The sequence below is a fragment of the Lissotriton helveticus genome, chromosome 3_1, assembly GCF_964261635.1.
Source record: "Lissotriton helveticus chromosome 3_1, aLisHel1.1, whole genome shotgun sequence".
Classification (NCBI taxonomy): domain Eukaryota; kingdom Metazoa; phylum Chordata; class Amphibia; order Caudata; family Salamandridae; genus Lissotriton; species Lissotriton helveticus.
This window is the reverse complement of record NC_136061.1, coordinates 646,853,123-646,874,679: the sequence shown is the minus strand read 5'-3', so window position 1 is coordinate 646,874,679 and position 21,557 is coordinate 646,853,123.

Below are 21,557 nucleotides of genomic sequence, written 5' to 3'. Positions count from 1 at the left end.
TATTAGGGATGCCTCGCAATAGAGCACCAGGAACAAACGGACTACCCCTGGAATTCTATCAAACGTTTGTGGAAATGATGCGAGAAGCAGTCAAAGTGATGTTGCCAGACTACTATCAATGTGAATGTGGATACCAAAGTGCTGTCTAAAGCTATTGCTAACAGATCGCTAAAGGGAACAAGCCTATTGGTTCACGAGGACCAAAGCGATTTTATACAACAAAGGAACATCCTCATGAAGATCTAGCGCCTAACACACACGTTGAACGAGATGCAACAGTCAAAGTAGGAAGCAGTATTAGTAGCCTTAGCTGTAGAAAAGGCGTTTGATAGCTGGACTGGGGTAACATTAGAGCAGTGCTTCGAAAAATTGGGGTTAGGCCCAATAATCTGGTTTGGGTCCAGCCTACTAATTTGGATCTCCCTACTATATTCTGATCACAAGTCACAAGTTAGATCAGGAGGCCACATCCCACACTGTTGTTCGCATTGACCATGGAGCTAGTGGCTAATTCACCTGAGGAGGGTGACTGGGGGAGTTGGACATCCCAATGAGAGGTACAGTCCATGCAGTCTTGTTATATGCAGACGTTGCTCTCCTCTACCTACAGCAACCTCTGATCTTAATCTAGTGCTCACTGGATGAGCTACAGTCCTTCAGAGAAGCATCAGATGTATATATACATATATAAAAATTAAAGTAAATCATTACTGTTTCTACTAGCAGGGCTAAGTGGATGCCCATTGAACAGACTTTCCAGCCTGGACTTGAGATGGGAACTGTATAGGTTGGTGATCCAGGTGGCACACTCACCAGAGAAACAATTCGCTTTTAATATGGGTAAAACACTGGCTGGACTGCAAGCTCCCATACTCTTCTGAAACACATTACCTTTGTCAGTAGTGGGACAGATAGCAAAAACATAAATGGTCTTTCTTCAAAGATTTTTCTAAGTATTGCAGTATTCTATGCAACCAATTTCAAAAGATACCTTCAGGGAAATCATAGCCAGCCGGTGTCTCTGATATTAAAGGTAAATGAAGCAGAGTAGGGCTAGAAATATATTAGATTGCAACACAGACTTAACATGCTGCTGAATGGTGTTCTGGATAAACCATTGGGAAAAGAGACTTTTAGCAGGAGTGCCAGGAGCAGTAAATCTGATGTTGATTCTAATGGCTGGAGCTAGGCAGGGAAGCCATGCCCACATGGCACCCCCGCCAGGTGGGCAGGATATGCAAAGCCATGGCAAAGACAGTTCTACATGAACCTTGCTTTTCTAGGCACCTACCAATATGGTTGCTGCTGCCCTTTGCACGGATAAGAAACGATAGGGTGATTGCTAGGTGGAGAGAGGGTGGATGTGAGATGTTAGGTGACTTATTTCCAGAGGACAGACGTCTCACGCTCCAGGAGGCACAGCAGCATTTTAATTTTGGCCCAGACAGTTTTTGCAATATGGCAAACTGACAAAAACTGTTAGGGACATATTTACATGTTTTCTCGCAGCTCCAAAAGGACAAAAACTTTAAGGGTTCTGCTGGATATGAAGTCGACCAATAACAATGCCAATTTATCTTGACTCTGCATTGTACTATACTGTAAATTTATTTTCAATAAAATACTTTGAAATATAAAAAACAGATAGGATCCTAGAGGTCCTCAAGGCAGGAATCAAAATGAGAAGAAGTCTTGTAGGAAACGATATAAAACAAAGCCTGGAGTTGCTCATGGGCGCAGGTGAGAGAGCCTCGAGGTATCCAGTAATCCTAGATTTAAGCATGTTCATTTCTATGGGTTACCTCGTACTTATCTCACACCTCCCAAACTACACTTCAGTTTCCTACCAAGCCACATACAGGTCCAAGATGCAAAATGGCAGATGTTGGATTCTTACATATGACTTGGTCTTGCACTAAGTTGGAGCCTTACTAGAGGGAGGCTCTCGAGCGACTGAGCTAAGTGTCTAGCATTGAAATAGAGCTATTGATCAAGTATTGTTTATTCGGGGTTATACCTTCTCCAAAAAAGTGAACTATTGCTCTGCTTTGTTGGGATTGTTGCTGGCTAAAAGGAGAATTGCTATCTCATGGTTGACAAACAATGGACCCTTAGCACTGTAATAAGTAATAAGTAAGTAAGTAAGTAATAAGTAAGTAAGTAAGTAATAATTATTATTACTTACTTACTTATTATTACTTAGCACTGGATTGTATTGGATTGGATTAGAGATATGGTTGAATGAGCAGCTGCAGAAGAACAACGCATGAGGGATGTGAGGATGGATGAAGGGGCAGATCAGATGAATGCATGTCCTGGCCAGAAATGTTGCAAAATGTAGTGCCCCCTGGGACAGAGGGATCTGACTTGGAATGCGGGCAGGACTCAATGATGGGAGCATCAAACGGTTGAGAAGAAAATGGCCTGAGCAAAACAAGTGGAGTTGTATCTGGGACTGATTAAGAAAGAGCCCACATGCTGTGTGTAGAATTATATATATATATATATATATATATATATATATATATATATATATATATATATTACCTACTGGCGGTCGCCAGTAGGTATATATAGTTAGGATTTTTTCTCTATGGGTTTTTTGAAAATTCTATGTCTAATAACTTTGGCGTTTGTGGACGGAATTGGCTGAAATTTTCAGGAAAATGGCACATTTTGTTTCTGAGCAGCCCCTGAAAATTGGGGGGGGGGTTCGTCCAGGGGGGGTCGAGAAAAAAGGGGGGTCCCAAAACGTGTTTTTAACATTGAGTTTTCCATAGGGCGGTTGGCCTCACTTTTAGCCCGAACGGCTGAATGGATTTGCACGAAACTTGGCAAAATTGTAGGGACTGGTAGCCCGATGTGCCTTTTGTAGGTCTCAATATATGTGCTACAGTGGATTTTGAGAAATTAACGTTTAAAAAAAGATATATATCTGTAACAGCGGACCGGGCAGCGCTCCAGGACGCGTACTTTTCGCGCAACGGAGCTTTGTGAAGCGAAGCTGATTGGTTCTCCGGCGTCTGTCAACATTCCAAACAGTCCGTAGCGGCCGCCATCTTGTCTCTCGGTAGGATCGAGAGACAAGAGGAGGCCAAAGCGAAGGGGCAAATGACCATAAGGGGGAATAGTAGATCCTCGCTGACCCCCTAGGTTTGATGTGGAGGTTTTAAAAGGGCCCCGCGGGGCAAAAAAAATAAATAATAATAATAATCGAACGGCTGAATGGATTTGCACGAAACTTGGCAAAATTGTAGGGACTGGTAGCCCGATGTGCCTTTGCTAGGTCTCAATATATGTGCTTCAGTGGATTTTGAGAAATTAACGTTCAAAAAAAGATATATATCTGTAACAGCGCACCGCTTCGCGTACTTTTCGCGTTACGGAGCTTTGCGAAGCGAAGCTGATTGGCTCTCCGGTGTCTGTAAACATTCCAAACAGTACGTAGCGGCCGCCATCTTGTCTCTCGGTAGGATCGAGAGACAAGAGGAGGCCAAAGCGAAGGGGCAAATGACCATAAGGGGGCATAGTAGATCCTCGCTGACCCCCTAGGTTTGATGTGGAGGTTTTAAAAGGGTCCCGCGGGGCAAAAAAAAAAATAATAATAATAATCGAACGGCTGAATGGATTTGCACGAAACTTGGCAAAATTGTAGGGACTGGTAGCCCGATGTGCCTTTGCTAGGTCTCAATATATGTGCTTCAGTGGATTTTGAGAAATTAACGTTCAAAAAAAGATATATATCTGTAACAGCGCACCGCTTCGCGTACTTTTCGCGTTACGGAGCTTTGCGAAGCGAAGCTGATTGGCTCTCCGGTGTCTGTAAACATTCCAAACAGTACGTAGCGGCCGCCATCTTGTCTCTCGGTAGGATCGAGAGACAAGAGGAGGCCAAAGCGAAGGGGCAAATGACCATAAGGGGGCATAGTAGATCCTCGCTGACCCCCTAGGTTTGATGTGGAGGTTTTAAAAGGGCCCCGCGGGGCAAAAAAAAATAATAATAATAATAATCGAACGGCTGAATGGATTTGCACGAAACATGGTAAAATATTAGGGACTGGTAGCCCGATGTGCCTTTGCTAGGTCTCAATATATGTGCTTCAGTGCATTTTGAGAAATTAACGTTCAAAAACAAGATATATATCTGTAACAGCGTTCCGCTTCGCGGAGATAAAATTATATCTGTATTACCTAGCTGTTGCTAACACCAGTTAGCGACGGCTAGTAGGAGATAGCGACCATCTTGGGCCCCACTTTGCATGTGAGTGATATTTATCACTAATGACATGCAAAGTGGGCATGCCAAGATGTTAGCGACTGGAAACAGTCGCTAACATCGCTATCTCCTATTATCAACTTTTGGAAATATTCGAGATAAGCGCGAATATCTCCAAAAAGTAACAGCTGCCCTGAGCAGTTCTTAGCCATGTTATCCAATGGGAGGTGGATAACATGGCTAAGAGCATTAGCTCGGTAATGCATGAATATCGCTGAGTTTTCAGCGATATTAATGCATTGCGGTCGTTTTTTATCGTATTTGCGATAAACCTTGATAATAGCAAGGTTTATCTGCGATAATTTCTGACGGTAAAAAAATCTTTGCAATGCATCGTTAGGGATAAATATGGCTTAACTTTGGTAATATGCCCCAACGTCTGTTAACGTTCGATTCGAAGGAAATCAGGAAGTGTTGAAAAACATTGTCTGCGCCATCTTGTCTTTTTTCAAATGCCACACTTTTGTCGTGCACGGCAGCCATTTTAGATGCCTTGACCAGACCCACTCTGTGCACGCTGTCGATCCTTAGCATGGCTCCCCACCCTCGCAAGCATCTCACCCAGGCAGTGGTCACCCCCGCTCTCTGTCTTATGCATGGGTAATAAACCTCCCCCCATCTGCGCTGCTCTTCCCTGAGAATCACACCCTGTGCCCGCCCGACACCTCCCTTTCGCCCTATTCACTACCGCACCCTCTGACACTCCTTTTCCTCTGTGTCCGATTGTCCAGGCCGGTCCTAGGCTATCAGCTAGCCCTGCAGATGTAGTTTATGGCCACAGCTGTAAAGAATCACCCCTCTTCAAAGGAGTTATAGTAGATCAAGGCCCACACTCGATGAGATCCGTCACAGCAGAAGCGTTGCTATTATCTGAAAACCATCCTGTATTGTGATTGGGGAGGGGACCGAGCGTGAAGCGGAAGATTCCAGGGATGACTCTTTGTACATCAAAGTTTTTACAATTATGTGTCACATTAAAAATATATAGCACTCCGACAAAGTAGTAAGATTTTAAAACTTTAATAATTTATAAATATATACAAGAAAACAAAAATAGTAATAACATATAAACATTTTTAGGGAAAAACAACGAAGTAGCGGTCGGCTGTGCGAATAGTCCCAACGCAGCACAACGTCCAGATTTCCGGCGTGGGGCGTCGCGGGGGGTGGGTCATCAGTAGCAAACTGTTGTGCGAATAGTTCCAAGGCAGCAGAACGCGCCGAAATCTAGATGACACGAAAGTGATGTCTAGTAAGTTGCCACCCAGCAAATAACGGCGTGGGGCGTCGCGGGGGGTGGGTCATCAGTAGCAAACTGTTGTGCGAATAGTTCCAAGGCAGCAGAACGATGGCACCAAGGTGATGTCCAGTAAGTTGCCGCACTGGTTTTGGTATCCTACAATGCTGCTCCGAATAACGGCGTGGGGCGCCCCGGGGGAGGCGGCGTGAACGGGCCTCTCCAGGTGGAGTGTCATCTGTTGTAGTGGGGCGCCCCTTTACCGTTTCAGTTGCCATTCCGTCCGTTTTTGGTCCACTGTGTCAAAAGCCGCAATTCAGCTGAGTTGCGCCCACTCTTGCGGTGCAGCGATAGGCGGCTGTCACAGGACTCTCAAAATGGCGGCAGGCTCTTTCCTTTTTGGGCCTGGTCCACTGAAATGGCCCTGGGACACCTTGGAAATCGGACGCTTGTCTGCTAGGTCTTGGACCCCATTCTCGAAAGCGTCCCCTCCGCCTTGAGAATTCATCAAAAGTTTTGGGGGCCCCGACTCCTGCAGGCTTCTGGTGGGGAGCGGCTGCCATGATTGCTCGCGGAATGACCACGACGGAGCTACGAGATGGTGGTGCTCTCATGCTGACGCCAGTTTAGTCTGAAACATCCAGAAACAAGGTGGGGCTTTCATCGTTTGGGAAAAAAAAAAAGTTTTCATCCAATGAAAAGTGTTGTTTTTAGGTCATATGATCAAGCCTTCCATCATTAGGAAACCAAAAGTAAAATGAACCAATGAAAAGTTTTATAAACAAGTCACATGACCTGTTATGCGGCATAGGGTATAAAATGCGGAGAAAATACGTTGGCACGTGAGAGGGCGTCAGTAGCGGACCGATGTGCGAATAGGCCGAAGACAATACAACGCGCCAAGATCCGGATGGCACCGAGGTGGTGTCCAGCAAGTTGCAGCACTGGTGTGGCCATCCTACAATGCTGAAAGTCGGCGTGGGGCGCCCCGTTGGCCTGTGAGTTTGCGTCAGTAGCGGACCGATGTGCGAATAGGCCGAAGGCAGCACAACGCGCCAAGATCCGGATGGCACCGAGGTGGTGTCTAGTAAGTTGCCGCACTGGTGTGGCCATCCAACAATGCTGAAAGTCGGCGTGGGGCACCCCGTTGGCCTGTGAGATGGCGTCAGTAGCGGACCGATGTGCGAATAGGCCGAAGGCAGCACAACGCGCCAAGATCCGGATGGCACCGAGGTGGTGTCTAGTAAGTTGTCGCACTTCTGTGGCCATCCTACAATGTTGAAAGTCAGCGTGGGGCGCCCCGTTGGCCTGTGAGATGGCGTCAGTAGCGGACCGATGTGCGAATGGGGCCAAAGGCAGCGCAACAATATTTTCTGACTGACACCACAAGGCGCTGAGATGCCAAGATCCGGATGGCACCGAGGTGATGTCTAAGTTGCGGACTGATGTGCGAATGGGGCCAAAGGCAGCGTAACAATATTTTTTGTATGGAAGATACCACTAGGCGTTGAGATGCCAAGATTCGGATGGCACCGAGGTGATGTCTAGCAAGTTGCTGTACTGGTGTGGTCATCCTACAATGCTGAAACTCGGCGTGGGTCGCCCCATTAGCCTGTGAGATGGCGTCAGTAGCGGACCGATGTGCGAATAGGCCGAAGGCAGCACAACGCGCCAAGATCCGGATGTCACCGTGGTGGTTTCATAGTTGAGAGGCACTTCATCTGCAGTGGGGCGCCGAGATCCGGATGGCACCGAGGTGATGTCTAGCAAGTTGCTGTACTGGTGTGGTCATTCTACAATGCTGAAAGTCGGCGTGGGGCGCCCCATTAGCCTGTGAGATGGCGTCAGTAGCGGACTGATGTGCGAATGGGGCCAAAGGCAGCGCAACAATATTTTCTGAAGAGAAGACACCAAAAGGTGCTGACATTCCAAGATCCGGATGGCACCGAGGTGGTGTCTAGCAAGCTATGCAGTTGAGTTGTGTGCGCACTTGCGGCGAATAGGTCGAAGGCAGCATAACAATGTTTTTTGAATAGAAGACACCACAAGGCGTTGAGATTCGGTTACCACCGAGGTGATGTCTAGCAAGTTGCCGCACTGGTGTGGCCATCCTACAATACTGCTCCGAATAACGGCGTGGGGTGCCCGAAGGGGGGGGGAGCCGCCGTGAATGGGCCTTCCTAGGTGGAGGCTCGTCTGCTGTAGTGGGGCGCCCCTTTACCGTTTCAGTTGCCATTCAGCTGAGTTTTCGCCTGCTCTTGATGCTACAGCGACAGGCGGCTGCAAGAGGACTCTCAAAATGGCGGCCTGTTCTTTGGATTTGGGCCTGGTCCACTAAAATGGCCCTGGGACACCTTAGAACTCGGACGCTCGATTTTTTTTTCCTTTCCTGTACATGCAAAAAAAGGTAAATGCCCGGTACGTTACACGCTTCATCTGCCACGATGAACTTTCCAGAGGAACCGAAAAAAAATATAGTTGTGGTAACTATACCATGCATCGTCATATGGAGAGGTGGCACCAATTAATTATAGTGCTGCATAAAAGAGAGATTTGGAGGAGAACCCCTGACCTGCTAGTACATTCATCAAAGAAGTGGCACTGAGAGCTTCAGAGGCAAGGGAAACGGTCCCAAATATTTAGAAGAACTTTGGAAAGATTAAAATGACATGTTTAGATTGTGGCAAATTAATTTCATGTGGACAGATGAGTGTTACTCTAATAAATACAGCATATGAACATCATCATAGTCGATGGTTGGTAGAGACATTTTGACTATATCCTGGACCTGCCCGTCCTCGCCCAAAATGGCGCCGGAATAAATGGGACTCGTAACTCCTTGTTGTGTACTGGTTGCAGAACCTTGAAATCACGAGATACGTATGCAGTTTTGAAGCACATGGCGGGCGGGGACGAGAATTGATTGACTATTTCGACATCCCTATTGATATTAAGTTCTGATGTGTTATTGATTACTGTACTGTTGAAAGTTCGAATTAACGTCACCCATGGTACTTGCCCGCAAATGTATATCTAGATAATTTTATTGTAACTGGCCCTGTCGTATTTTAATTATAAAATGTACGTCCACCGATTCCGTAACTGTTAGACACCTTAGTTCTTGCAACCTAATGGCCCGCCCGTTACGTTCCTCTACAGTGTAAATGTCTATTCATCATATACGATTACAGTTTGCTCTGTGGCCGGCCCACGTGGTTATAGGCTCGTATTTGTATAATGAAATTTTCACAATAAAGGTTTTTAAAAGAAAACATGGTAGTAGTATATACATTGGTAAAGTTTTTAATAATAGTGACTGTTTTAGAATCATTAAAAGGCAAGTGAAATAAAGCAGACCAATTACATGAAGGGTAAAAGGTATAATACGAAGGAACGCAGTAAAGATAAATGGTCAAGGGCTGTTGTGTTTTCTATTCCTGCAACATAAAGTGATCGATAAGAATCTCATATTCAGGCGTATCGGCGACTAAGACAGCAGGTCGACCCTCTTTTGCTCAACGGCTCCGTCATGGGACGAAGAAACGCTCTTTTTCTCGAAAAAAGAATATATTTTACTTGCAGGACAGTTGTAAAATTTCCAGGAAAGTACATTAGCCTGGAACATTATAACATATATTTAAGAAAAAATAATGTTCGGAAGTAATGAAAAGCGTAATTTTTAGGTCATATGACCAAGCCTTTCATCATTACAATAAGAAAAGTAAAATGAACCAATGAAAAGTTTTATTAACAAGTCACATGACTTGTTATGCTTACGTTACGCGCTGCGCGCCCCGGATGACTTCCGGATGCGCTAACGCGGCGCGTCATATGACGCATTACGCGACAACGCAGGTACAGAATATAGTCAAAATGTCTCCACCAACCAGCGGTCGGAACACAACCCCTTTCAGCAGGCTAAATAGTTCTGTTAAATGACAACAGAAGGGACAGGCAACAAGAACCATCAGTCAAAGAGGGGAGGGCTAGTTCTTCTCTACCGGGTTACATTGGGGCGCTACCGAAACTGATCGAATTGGTAGTCTACAGTGTTTCTGGATGTTTCAGACTGAAGCTGGGGTTAGCATGAGAGCAGCACCATTTCGTAGCTCCGTCGTGGTCATTCCGCAACCAATCATGGCAGCCGTTCTTTATCGTTATTTTGGGCGGGGTGGGTGGCGGAGCCGAGCTGTTTTGCAGCCATCATTGTGTGGAGTTCAGTTCATCTCACTAGTTTTGTATTTGTCATGAGGGGTTGTTCCTAATGTTTCTATTTTAGCGAGGTCAAAAAGAGATCCCATTAGTGGCCTACTGATTTTTCTCGATTCCTTTTCTTTTTTTTTTACACGATTTTTCGTTATCTGCAAAGACTAAACAGAGTATTGCGACTCTGTGTTTGTTTGTAAATAGAGAATGAACCAAAGAGAACTAATTCTAAAACAGTAAATACTTGGATAACAATCAATCAAATGGAGAGAGAAGCAGGCACGACGGATTACAACGGGGGCAAAGGCCTGCGTTAACTACCTTTCACTATCTGCAAAGAGAGAGTACTCCTAATAGAAATGAGGGGGGGGGCACCATTCAAAGCAGATCAGTGTGCATAAACACGAAAATGTTTTCACTTACCACGTACTTGACATTCGACAGCTTATGATATTTGCTATTAAAAAACCATTGAAATTCACTGAAAAAACCATAGGTTATAGACCATATATAGTTAGGAATTAGCATTTACAAAACCTTGAAAATTCACTGAAAAAACCATAGGTTATAGACCATATATAGTTAGGAATTAGCATTTAAAAAACCTTATTTTACTCACACAAAACCATTGAAATTCCATATATAGTTAGTTGCACTAACTATATATCGCGCACCCGCAATCCACTGCTGATCATGTCACATATTACATCATTCATGACATGGTCAGTGACATCACTGATGACATCACTGATGACATCTCAAATGACATCACTGATGACATCACTGATGACATCTCATTTGACATCATTCTTGTGCTAATACGATAAACCTCTTCAGACTCTAATATAACCTTAGATACACTCAGTGTATACAGACACTCACACACTGCCACTCATCCATGGAGTTACTCACACACCCAGTCAGTCATGCAAAGAAACAATCTCACCTCCATTTCTTCAACTATACAGTTAAACACACCTTACTTATTGAAACATATACTAACACATATTTACTCTCTTATACAATCCCTGATACAAGTTCACAATGATCGATACAACCACTCACTCATTCAGTGGCTCTCATGCACAGTTATTTATATATGCCAACTCTCACATGTACTGTGTTTTACATATGTACTTACTATGACATGTAGCATTGAGATATCCATTCACTCATCAATACACTCATGCACACAGTCAACTGCCCATGTAGCTGTTTCCACATGCACTCTTGAACTCATACACCTAGTGAATAAACTGCTCACACATCTATGCATAGAGTCACACACCTTCCAGCCACCCCCACACAAACTCAATCTCCCATAGAAATACTTGGGCAACCAATTAATAACACATATAGCCTCTCGTATAGCTAATGATCAACACATGCAGCAGTTTACAGAACAACAGACATAATGATGCACAAATTAAGACAGTTTAGTCACTAACACATTTAATCACTCACTCATACAGTCAGTCACGCACCTACTAAATCCTTCATCCAGACACTTATACATCCACTCATTCTTCAATATGTAAGACATATTTTAACTTTACAGAAACATACAGTCACTGGATGTTGTCATCAGTGATGTCATCAGTGATGTCATTTGAGATGTCATCAGTGATGTCATCAGTGATGTCACTGACCATGTCATGAATGATGTAATATGTGACATGATCAGCAGTGGATTGCGGGTGCGCGATATATAGTTAGTGCAACTAACTATATATGGAATTTCAATGGTTTTGTGTGAGTAAAATAAGGTTTTTTAAATGCTAATTCCTAACTATATATGGTCTATAACCTATGGTTTTTTCAGTGAATATATATATATATATATATATATATATATATATATATATATATATATATATATATATATATATATATGAACACAACAACCAGCTTCCGCAGAAACATCCATGGAAGAAGGCACGGACTTGAGGCAGTCAGGATATGGCATCTGTTTTATTTGATCAGGCCACCCTCAATCCCAGAGATAAAAGAGATACACATTTCGGCATACTGGAAGTCTTTATCAATCTGGTTGGCGCAATTGCACATACACAATATATAGCCCTTCCCACTTGGGCCATAGGTAGAAATAGAAAACATACTATCGAGTATGCAACCACCATGTGAGCCCTATACTACATCAAAATGCTCACTTCAGCTGAAAATCAGCGATGTTGCAGGTAAAGTATATTCAAATGTATAAATTGCACAGTGCATATAATTATTTAATATGATATACTATTATTATACCATGCATGGGCAAATGAATTAGTACACAAACAATATATAAATCGCCCAATAACATGGGAATATTTACAGGTATATAAATTGTGCCGCCAAACTTCTCATCCTGTAATTCCTAAAATTTGAAAAACAAAATAAATTGATTATATTAAAATAACATGCTGCTGAACCAACTGAGGACAATCTCTGTCCCGGAGTACTAGCTCGAGCTGCTTATAATTCCACTGGTTTATGACCTCGGACCTATGCTGCGAGATCAAAATTAACTACTGCCGTGATGCAAAATATCACAGTCCAAAAAACCAGACACCGAGAGGTATATATATATATATATATATATATATATATATATATATATATATATATATATATATATATATATATATGTGTGTGTGTGTGTGCGTGTGTGTGCCTATATAAATATACATCTAGCTCCAAAATCCTTCCCTATCCAAGTTTAGAAGGAAAAATGGCACTTTCTGGGCTTCGTTTTCGCAGTAGCAGGTTTATTCCATACTGTTGTACCTGGCGCTTTTTGGCAGGTTCACCCCGAAACTTTTTGCTTTTGCCTAGCCTGTTTCTGGAACCTGGTGTTGGTGATTTTAGACCTCCGTGCACTTTTTCACTGTGGTACAGTGTAAAGTGCGTGACCTCTCTGTGTATGTGTGGTGAGTGATCTGCCCTCCCATAGGAATGCATGGGGAATATGTGTGACCATGGTAGTTCCTGATGTGTGGGGAGTGCAGGGTCGAGTTTGGTATGTGCGAACTCGTGAGATTAAATGCTGCGTAATGATGTATGTGGCATGAATGTGTCTAGTGTGGAAGTGCCACTTCTAGACATGGGTGTGCGTGTGTAGTGAGTCTGCTGGCACGTGATTGGCTGGAGCCTGGCTCCATGAGTGTGCCTGGGCCTGCTTGTGGATTGACTGTCTGGTTTGAGGGTGACAGGGTCTGGGGAGCCCCCAGGAGGTTGTCTGAGTCAGCCCTTGGTTAAATGACTGCATCTGCAACTAGAGTGGTGGGAGGAGATAGCACCTGGGAGTGAATAGGGCTGTGCCTGCTTGCCACAATGCTGGCTCCACCCCCTGTGGTGCGTCTGATGTCCCTGCCTGGCCAGTGAAAGGAGTTCCCTGTAACCATTTGTAGCTGGTTCTCACATTGCCTGCACCCTGCTAGACAAAGGATGTCACTGTATACAAAGTGGCTGTGTCCCCTTACAAAATGTTCTTGTTTCTGACTTGAATCCTGCCAGGGGCGTGCTGCTGCTTGGGCCCAGGGGACGGCTTGCCTCCCTGGGCCCTGCCCAGCCCCTGGATACCTGATGGAATTTTCTTTTCTGGGAGCTGCTGTGCTCCACCTTAGGTCCTGGACTCCTGAAGGACTTTGTTGCTTTATTTTTTTGCATCTAGCGCTTTGGAGCGCTTTATTTCTCCACCAGCGCTTGAGAGCGCTTGATTTTTACTTATAGCGCTGGGGAGTGCTTTATTTCTCCTTGTTATTCATAGAAAAATTGCACCTTGAGGTATTATTTTATATCATTCAATCTTTTTTCTTGTCATATATATGTACATTAGCTCCAACAAACATCAGAAAATGTGGTATTTTCAAATATGAACTTTTATATCATATCCATATATTTATTTAGATTCTTTATATTCTTTATACATGAGGCAACATGAAAACACTACTACATTCAGTAAATTCCTAGTAGTGTGTTACACCGTTGGTATAATATGTACAAACCATATATACACATAGAATGCTACTGAAAATACAGTCAGCTCAGTCCATCAATCTCTTTTTTATAAATCCTGTTGTTGGTGATTCCTAACCCAAAACGGTGCCTGGGCGTCGACGTTTCGGTCTCTACTGTACAAATCACACCAAGACCATCATCAGGACTACTGTTGCACAAGCCATCTACAAAAAATAATATATATACAATATATACAATCAGTCTCATAGTATCCACATTCCAATGTCCAATATATAATCGTCTGCTGACATTAAACCATCACCTCACCCGGTGTGACAGAATATATAGAAACCACTGCCTGGCTTAATACTCACTGAACATGTATATTCTCTCGAAAATATTCTCTGAAGAATTCAGATTCCACTGTGGTATAATCACTATTGTAAATTTAGTCCAACTCTCGCTCTAAAAACGGTGTAATGAAAACATAAAACAACCAATCAATAGAACCACAAGCCTCACTTATTCTACTTATAGGTCATCCACCTCGGCTCCCTGTTTACCTTGAATTAAATCCTCAGAGCGTACTTCAAAAACGCGAGTCCGCAATTCGACTCCGTGTGCAAAACAAGTGTTACCTAGAAGACACAAGCAAGGGGGAGCTACCGTCACACTCCCAGTTCGCTTACTCTGAGCTTCTCATATTAGCTTAAAGGTGGCTAGAGAACAGCACTTGTACTTACTCATGTGCACCACACACGACGGGACCCATCCTCGTCAGTTTCACTTCGCGTCTGGTTACAAACGCGTAGACTCGACTAACAAACTTTCTGTGAAGTGCGCGCATGCGCATACGCTCTCAAAACGCTGGAAACTGCAGTGGCCATTTTAGAGAGTGCAATGTTTCCTACTGATTCCTACCTTTTTCTATCTATCTAGTGTTCCATCACCACACCAATAATAAAACTACAATTAATAAAAACATACAACAATGCTCTGCTATTTATATGCTCATAGGCAAGCGTTCCTCACCTAGAGGGACCACCAATAACCACTATGTACAGATCACTGATCTAGATCACATCATATGCGTCAGCAACACAACTTAGACTCAAAGGGTTGCAAGACTGTGCCATTCCACAAGTTGATTCAGCCCATGTTCCACTGTTCTACTCATCCATATCCATTTGTTCTCTTTTAATGTCAGCAGACGGTCCACATTGGTCCTTCTTTTTGAACCCTTTACCACTTCCAGCACAAACCACTTCATGTCTTTTGGGCCATGTGACTTCTGAATGTAATGCTCTACTAGTGGTGCCGTCAGTACCTTACACCTAATTCGTGACTGGTGTTGTGATATTCTCTTCCTAATTTCCTGTGTGGTCTTACCAATATATATTAGGCCACACGGGCATTCGATACAGTAAATGACGTTCTTAGTCATACAATTTGAATGATGTTGCAGCATTACTTGTTTACCATTCAGAGTACAGGATTTTGTCCTGGCAGTAGTATCACATACAGCACATTGACCACAAGGGTAGTGTCCCACAATGGGGGCCAAACCCCATTGGTTCTGAATAGTGTTCACACATGGTTCCCTGTATGTTTTGACCAAATGATCCCGTAAATTTCTGCCTCTTTTAAAAGCGAAACGGGGAAAGCTCAACTGTGGTTCCAATTTCTGTATTAGATGCCAGTTCTTGGATACAATTCTTTTGATTTGGCTAGACTCTGTCCCAAAGGTAGTGACACACGCTATTGTGTTTTCAGCCTTCTTTTCGGCTGTGTTCTCAGTCAATAGTGCTCCACGGTCATAATACCAAGCCCGCTTAAGGGCCCGTTTCACCATTCTGTGTGGATACTCTCTGGCGCCTAATTTCAATTGGAGGATTTTAGCTTCTCTGAAATAATCCTCTTTTCGTGTACAATTACGTTTAATTCTTAAAAATTGGCCAAAGGGAAGATTGTCCCTTAAATTCCTGGGGTGGTGGCTAGAGTATTTCAACAAAGTGTTGCGAGATGTAGGCTTCGTGTACAAATTGACCACTAGATTACCGTTGTCATTAACTAATTGTAAATCTAGGAAATTTATCCGCTCATTGCTATACTCAATCGTAAATTGTAAATTGTTGTTTTGTTCATTGAGCCAAGCATGAAATGATAATAGGTGATCCTCAGAGCCTTCCCAAATCAAACACACATCGTCAATATATCTTAGGTATCGCTTGATATGAGTTTCGAAGGGATTGTTATTATGGATAATTTTATCCTCAAAATCTGCCACGTATAGATTCGCTATGTCCGGGGCAAAAATTGCCCCCATCGCCACACCTTTACGTTGGCCAAAGAAATCTTCCTTAAATAAAAAGTAATTGCGTTCAAGGGCTATTTTGGCACATTTAATGACAAATTCCACTGGAACCTGTGTGGGACGTGTCTGGGTATCTAGTACTTTCTCAAGAACTTTTAAAGCCTCATTCTGAGGGATATTAGAGTATAAACTCTCAATATCCATGGTAACTAGAATATTCTTGTCCGGATCAAATGGCATTCCTTCCAGGGCATTTATTACACTGATACTATCTTTGGTATAAGATTTAGTCAGTGGCACAAAGGGTTTTATAAAAGGGTTTTATAAAATGGTCCACATACTCCGCCAGAGGTTGCAGAATCGACCCACACCCCGCCACAATGGGTCTTCCTGGGGGGTGTGTAGAGTTCTTATGAATTTTGGGGAGTGTGTAGAATGCCGGGATAGTGAACTCATTCTTGTTTAGATATTCAAATTCTTTCCTTGTTGGTCCTCTAGCGCTTGGGAGCGCTTTATTTTGGTCCCTAAGCGCTTGGTAGCTTCTGCAGCCCGGCCGCGGCCGCCCCGGAAGTCAGGCGAGTTGGCCTGAGACGGGGCGGGGCTGAGGCATGACCGGAAGCTGTGCGGGGAAAAAGAAGGCTCCGAAGAGAGATGGCTGCTGGTGCCTGCCGGTGCGGGGCTCCCATGGCGGAGGGAGAACCCCGCAGGCACCAGCCAGTGGCAGCGGAAGGCGGAGGGGGCGCGGGGCACATTGCCGGTGCCCACCCCCGCTGCAAGTGAAGGACCGGGGCCGACAGAGGCTGCACTGCCGTGAGTGCCGCAGCCCGCACGGAGACAGGGAGAAGAGTGGAGTCCCGCCTCAGAAGAAGCAGGTGAGTGGGGGCTTCTTATTGCTTGGTGCCTCGAGGCACCGTGCCCTGGCCTAGGCCTGAGTGGCCCCGTCTGGCAGCGGGCCGCTCCCACCTTGCCCTGCATTCTGTTTCGTGCCCACGAGGGCTCCGGGGCATATTGGTGCGGAGTCCCCCAGAGGGGGGGGACCCCAACGTACGGGCGCACTGTTCTTTAAGAGCCTGAGAGGCTCGAGGGGGCCTTTGTGTATTTTGAGTCCCCCAGAGAGGGACTCCAACTATGGGGCTAATTTGATGTAGAGGCCCCCAGTTATTTGGAGAGCCAGAGGGCTCACATGTGCTGTATGCATTTTCAGAAGCCTGGTGTGGCTGTACCATTTGCCTAAGGGTTCTAGAGCCTGTGTGGCTCCTACATGTTGGCGCACTGCTGTAGCTAGGGCCAGTGAGGGCCCTGCCACAGTTTTACTGATGTCTCAGCTGCCCAGCAATCAGTGGGCAGCTGCACCGTTTAGGCGCCAAGGGAGAGAGAGTCCCTGTGTGGGACAGAGATGGCACAGAGGTGCCAGGCCTTCTACAGCTGCGCAGCACTTAGTGCTGCAACGTTTAGGCCCTGTTGTTGTTCCCAGCTGCCCAGCAATTAGTGGGCAGCTGCAACGTTTAGGTTGGCGCTGGTGGCGCACCCCTGACTGGCGCTGCATTGGCAGCGCGCCCTGACATTCTGGACACAGGGCTTTTGAGTCCCCTTCTTGGGATGGCCAGTTGGCCAGGGGGCTGGTATGTGGGTAGGGCGCAAGGCCCTAATGTGATTTTTGCGCAATGTGATTTTGCTATGTTTATGATAGTAATTGCCTAAGGTGAGGTTTGCGCCATGTGATTGTGAGGTTACTTTACCTGTGTAGGTTTATGTTAGTGAGAGTTTACTTCACTGTGAGTCACGCCCCTAAATGTGAGTTATGCTTAGGGGGGAGTCTAATGTGTTTAGACTAGTGAGATATTGCCTACTGTAGTTTTTACTGGTTAGGCCCAAATGTGAGTTATGCGTAATGTGCTATGTCATTATGCCTGTGACACCTCTGAATGTGATTTATGCATTATGTGTCTTACCTACACCTCTGAATGTTTTTATGCATCATGTGTTTTCCTGTGCTGCACCTCTGAATGTGTTTTGATGCATCATGTGCCTTGTTCTTACACCGCTGAATGTATGTTTATGCATCATGTGTTTTCCTTCCCTACACCTCTGAATGTGGTGATGCATCATGTGTAATGTGTTCTTACCTATAATTGTTCTTTTGTGCTACACTTATTCTAAGTTCTACAAAGTGCAATTTCTAACAGTAGTTCTGCTAAGTGCTGATTCTGACAGTGGCCCATGTGGCCTTGTCTTGTACATAATCCCATGTGAATATTGCCCGTGCCAGTTGGCACAATGTATATTGTGTGATTACTATCTGATGTGTTTTGACAATACAAAAGTTATTTTTATATAACCTTGTGTGGAGTTCCTTTTGTGGTGTGCCTAGGATGTTGTTGCTGTTGTGTGCGTGCGTGCGCAAATACTTTACACATTGCCTCCGGGATAAGCCTGTCTGCTCGTGCCAAGCTACCAAGGGGTTGAGCAGGGGTTATCTTGGCATATGACCCCCTTGCACTGACTAGAATGGTGGTTTCTGCCTCGCTTTGGCATCAGCCTTAGCCAACCAGAAATCCCAGTTCTAACATTATTGGACAGCGGTGAGGATTAGGACTTGTGTTTGCGCAGTGCCACAGCGACAGCTGGCTACATTACAAAACTCTGCATTTTTTTTAGATAGTCACATGTTTGGGATCATTGTTTGTGATTTTGTTTTTCCTCAAGAGTGTCATTTTCAAATGGTGTTCCTGCGCTTTTATGTTTAGTGGCAGAAGAGAGAAAATGATAGGGCGGGACGCCAGTAGAGGGGGAGGTTCCCATAGATCAGGAATCCCTTGCTGGGTCCACTGCCCAATCCATGTTCCTGTCCCTGTGTGGGTAGATGGAAGAGAGGGAGTGTGGAGGAGGAATGGCTTGCTCGGGAGGGTGGTTATCCCCTGAGTGGAGTGTGTGTGTCTGGATTCCCCAGTATGGTAGGATCCAGTGGTGGCAGCTAAAATGTGTCCAGTGCGTGAAGTCCCATTCCCAGTTCCCAGAGTATGGTGCCTGGTGCTCAGTAAGAGGGGTACAGGTTGAGAGTCAGGGGCAGTGAGGAACTGTCTCACCAGTCTGGAGGGGGAGTGTGTGGATGAGTGGTGTGTTGAACTGGAGGAGTTGGTGTGAGTTTTTTTAAAGGAGCTTGCACAGGAGGTGTACCTCTGGTGGTGTGCAGGAGGTCCTGCAGAGGCACTGGACAAGAAGGTGGATGTCTGGCGGTGTGCTAGATGTCTTGCAGAGGCATTGGGGAGTGATTCTAAAAGTAGTGGCTTGTGTATCTGATGATCCTGTGTAGGGGAAGAGGTTCATGTGTAGCCCAGCTAGGTCCCAGTAGGATGGTAGGGGTGTAGGGGCTCAAGTCCTGTCTCAGTGGAGGCAGAGTGAGTGTGGGACGGTGTGTTCCACGTTGGCCCGAAACCCTGTCTCAGGGCCTGGAGGGTTCCCTAAGGGAGCGCCAGGTCAGGGGCCTAGGCTGTACTTACAGGTCATTTGAGGAGGATCTTCCTGTGTCTAGAGGATGGGAAGTTTCTGTAACCAGAACTCCGGCGGTCCTGGTGTTGGGTAGTACCGCTCCTAAGTGGAGGGTGCAGAAGTCCTGGTTCGCTGGGAATTTGACCGTCCAGAGTGCTTGACCATTTGTGGGGCCTCTGGAGGTCGTTCTCCGAGGAGGGGCGAGGCCAGGTTCAGGTTCAGCCTGACCTGGAGGGAAGGGCATCTGTAATCAGTGTCCTGACCGGTTTTGGCTTCCAGGGGTACCGCTCCAAGGTGGGAGGGTGCAGAACTCTGGAAGGGGGTGCAGAGCAACGGTGTCCTTACCTCTGACCCCGTGCAACCTGAGGGTTTAGATCCTAGGTTGGGAGATTAGGAAACTTCCAGCCAAGAAGGAATCTCTGCCAAAGTAGAGCAGCTGAAGAGACTGAGGGGGCTGCCCTTGCTGTGTGATCTGGGGCTTACCTGCAGTTTGTTGTTTCTACTAAGGTAGAGGAAAGGGGACTTTGCTGTGTGCTGTGTCCCCGCGCCTGCTTGAAGAGGGACTGTGCTGTGTGCTTTGTACCTCCGAAGTGAAATAGTTTCCAGATCCCAGGTGGTAGACCAGTTGATGGAGTGATGTCCTGAACTGGTAGGAGAGTTGTGTTCTGGTGGGTGCTTCCCTGGGAGGGTGCGGAACCCCAGAAGTAGAGGTAGGGTGGGGCATTCTTGCCCGTGATCTCTGGTCCGCCTGAGGGTATGGTCCCTAGGTTGAAGGATCAGTGGTAGTTGTAGCTACACTGAGAGGGAGAGTGGAGAGTGGCTATTGTGTGCCAGGGGTTACTGCCCCCCACTCTGTGAAGTGGTCAGGACCTGTGACATTTGGATGGCCTAGGGCCTGGTCCTAGCCGTGGATGACTAGAGAGTACCAGTGGGGTATCCTAGTTGTGCCAGAGAGCTCTTGTTGAGAGAAATCCATGTAGGTTCAGAGTGGCGCAAAACCGGAGGGTGTCCCTGCCGTGCGGGCCCGTGTCCGTGTTTTGTCGCCCAAAGCAGGGAAGCCCATCAAGGGAGTGATTGGTCTACCCTGCGTTTTGGCTGGAAGGGGGTTGTGTTTGACCTGGCCCTTTTTGGCAGGTTCACCCCAAAACGTTTTGCTTTTTCCTAGCCTGTTTCTGGAACCTGGTGTTGGTGATTTTAGGCCTCTGCACATTTTTTCACTGTGCTACAGTGTAAAGTGCGTGAGCTCTCTGTGTATGTGTGGTGAGTGATCTGCCCTCCCATAGGAATGCACGGGGAATATGTGTGACCATGGTAGTTCCTGATGTGTGGGGAGTGCAGGGTCGAGTTTGGTATGTGCGAACTCGTGAGATTAAATGCTGCGTAATGATGTATGTGGCATGAATGTGTCTAGTGTGGAAGTGCCACTTCTAGACATGGGTGCGCGTGTGTAGTGAGTCTGCTGGCACGTGATTGGCTGGAGCCTGGCTCCAGGAGTGTGCCTGGACCTGCTTGTGGATTGACTGTCTGGTTTGAGGGTGGCAAGGGCTGGGGAGCCTGAGGTTGTCTGAGTCAGCCCTTGGTTGAATGACTGCATCTGCAACTAGAGTGGTGGGAGGAGATAGCACCTGGGAGTGAATAGGGCTGTGCCTGCCTGCCACAATGCTGGCTCCACCCCCTGTGGTGCGTCTGATGTCCCTGCCTGGCCAGTGAAAGGAGTTCCCTGTAACCAGTTGTAGCTGGTTCTCACATTGCCTGCACCCTGCTAGACAAAGGATTTTACTGTATACAAAGGGGCTGTGTCCCCTTACAAAATGTTCTTGTTTCTGACTTGAATCCTGCCAGGGGCGTGCTGCTGCTTGGGCCCAGGGGAAGGCTTGCCTCCCTGGGCCCTGCCCAGCCCCTGGATACCTGATGGACTTTTCTTTTCTGGGAGCTGCTGTGCTCCACCTTAGGTCCTGGACTCCTGAAGGACTTTGTTGCTTTATTTTTTTGCATCTAGCGCTTTGGAGCGCTTTATTTCTCCCCCAGCGCTTGAGAGCGCTTGATTTTTACTTATAGCGCTGGGGAGCGCTTTA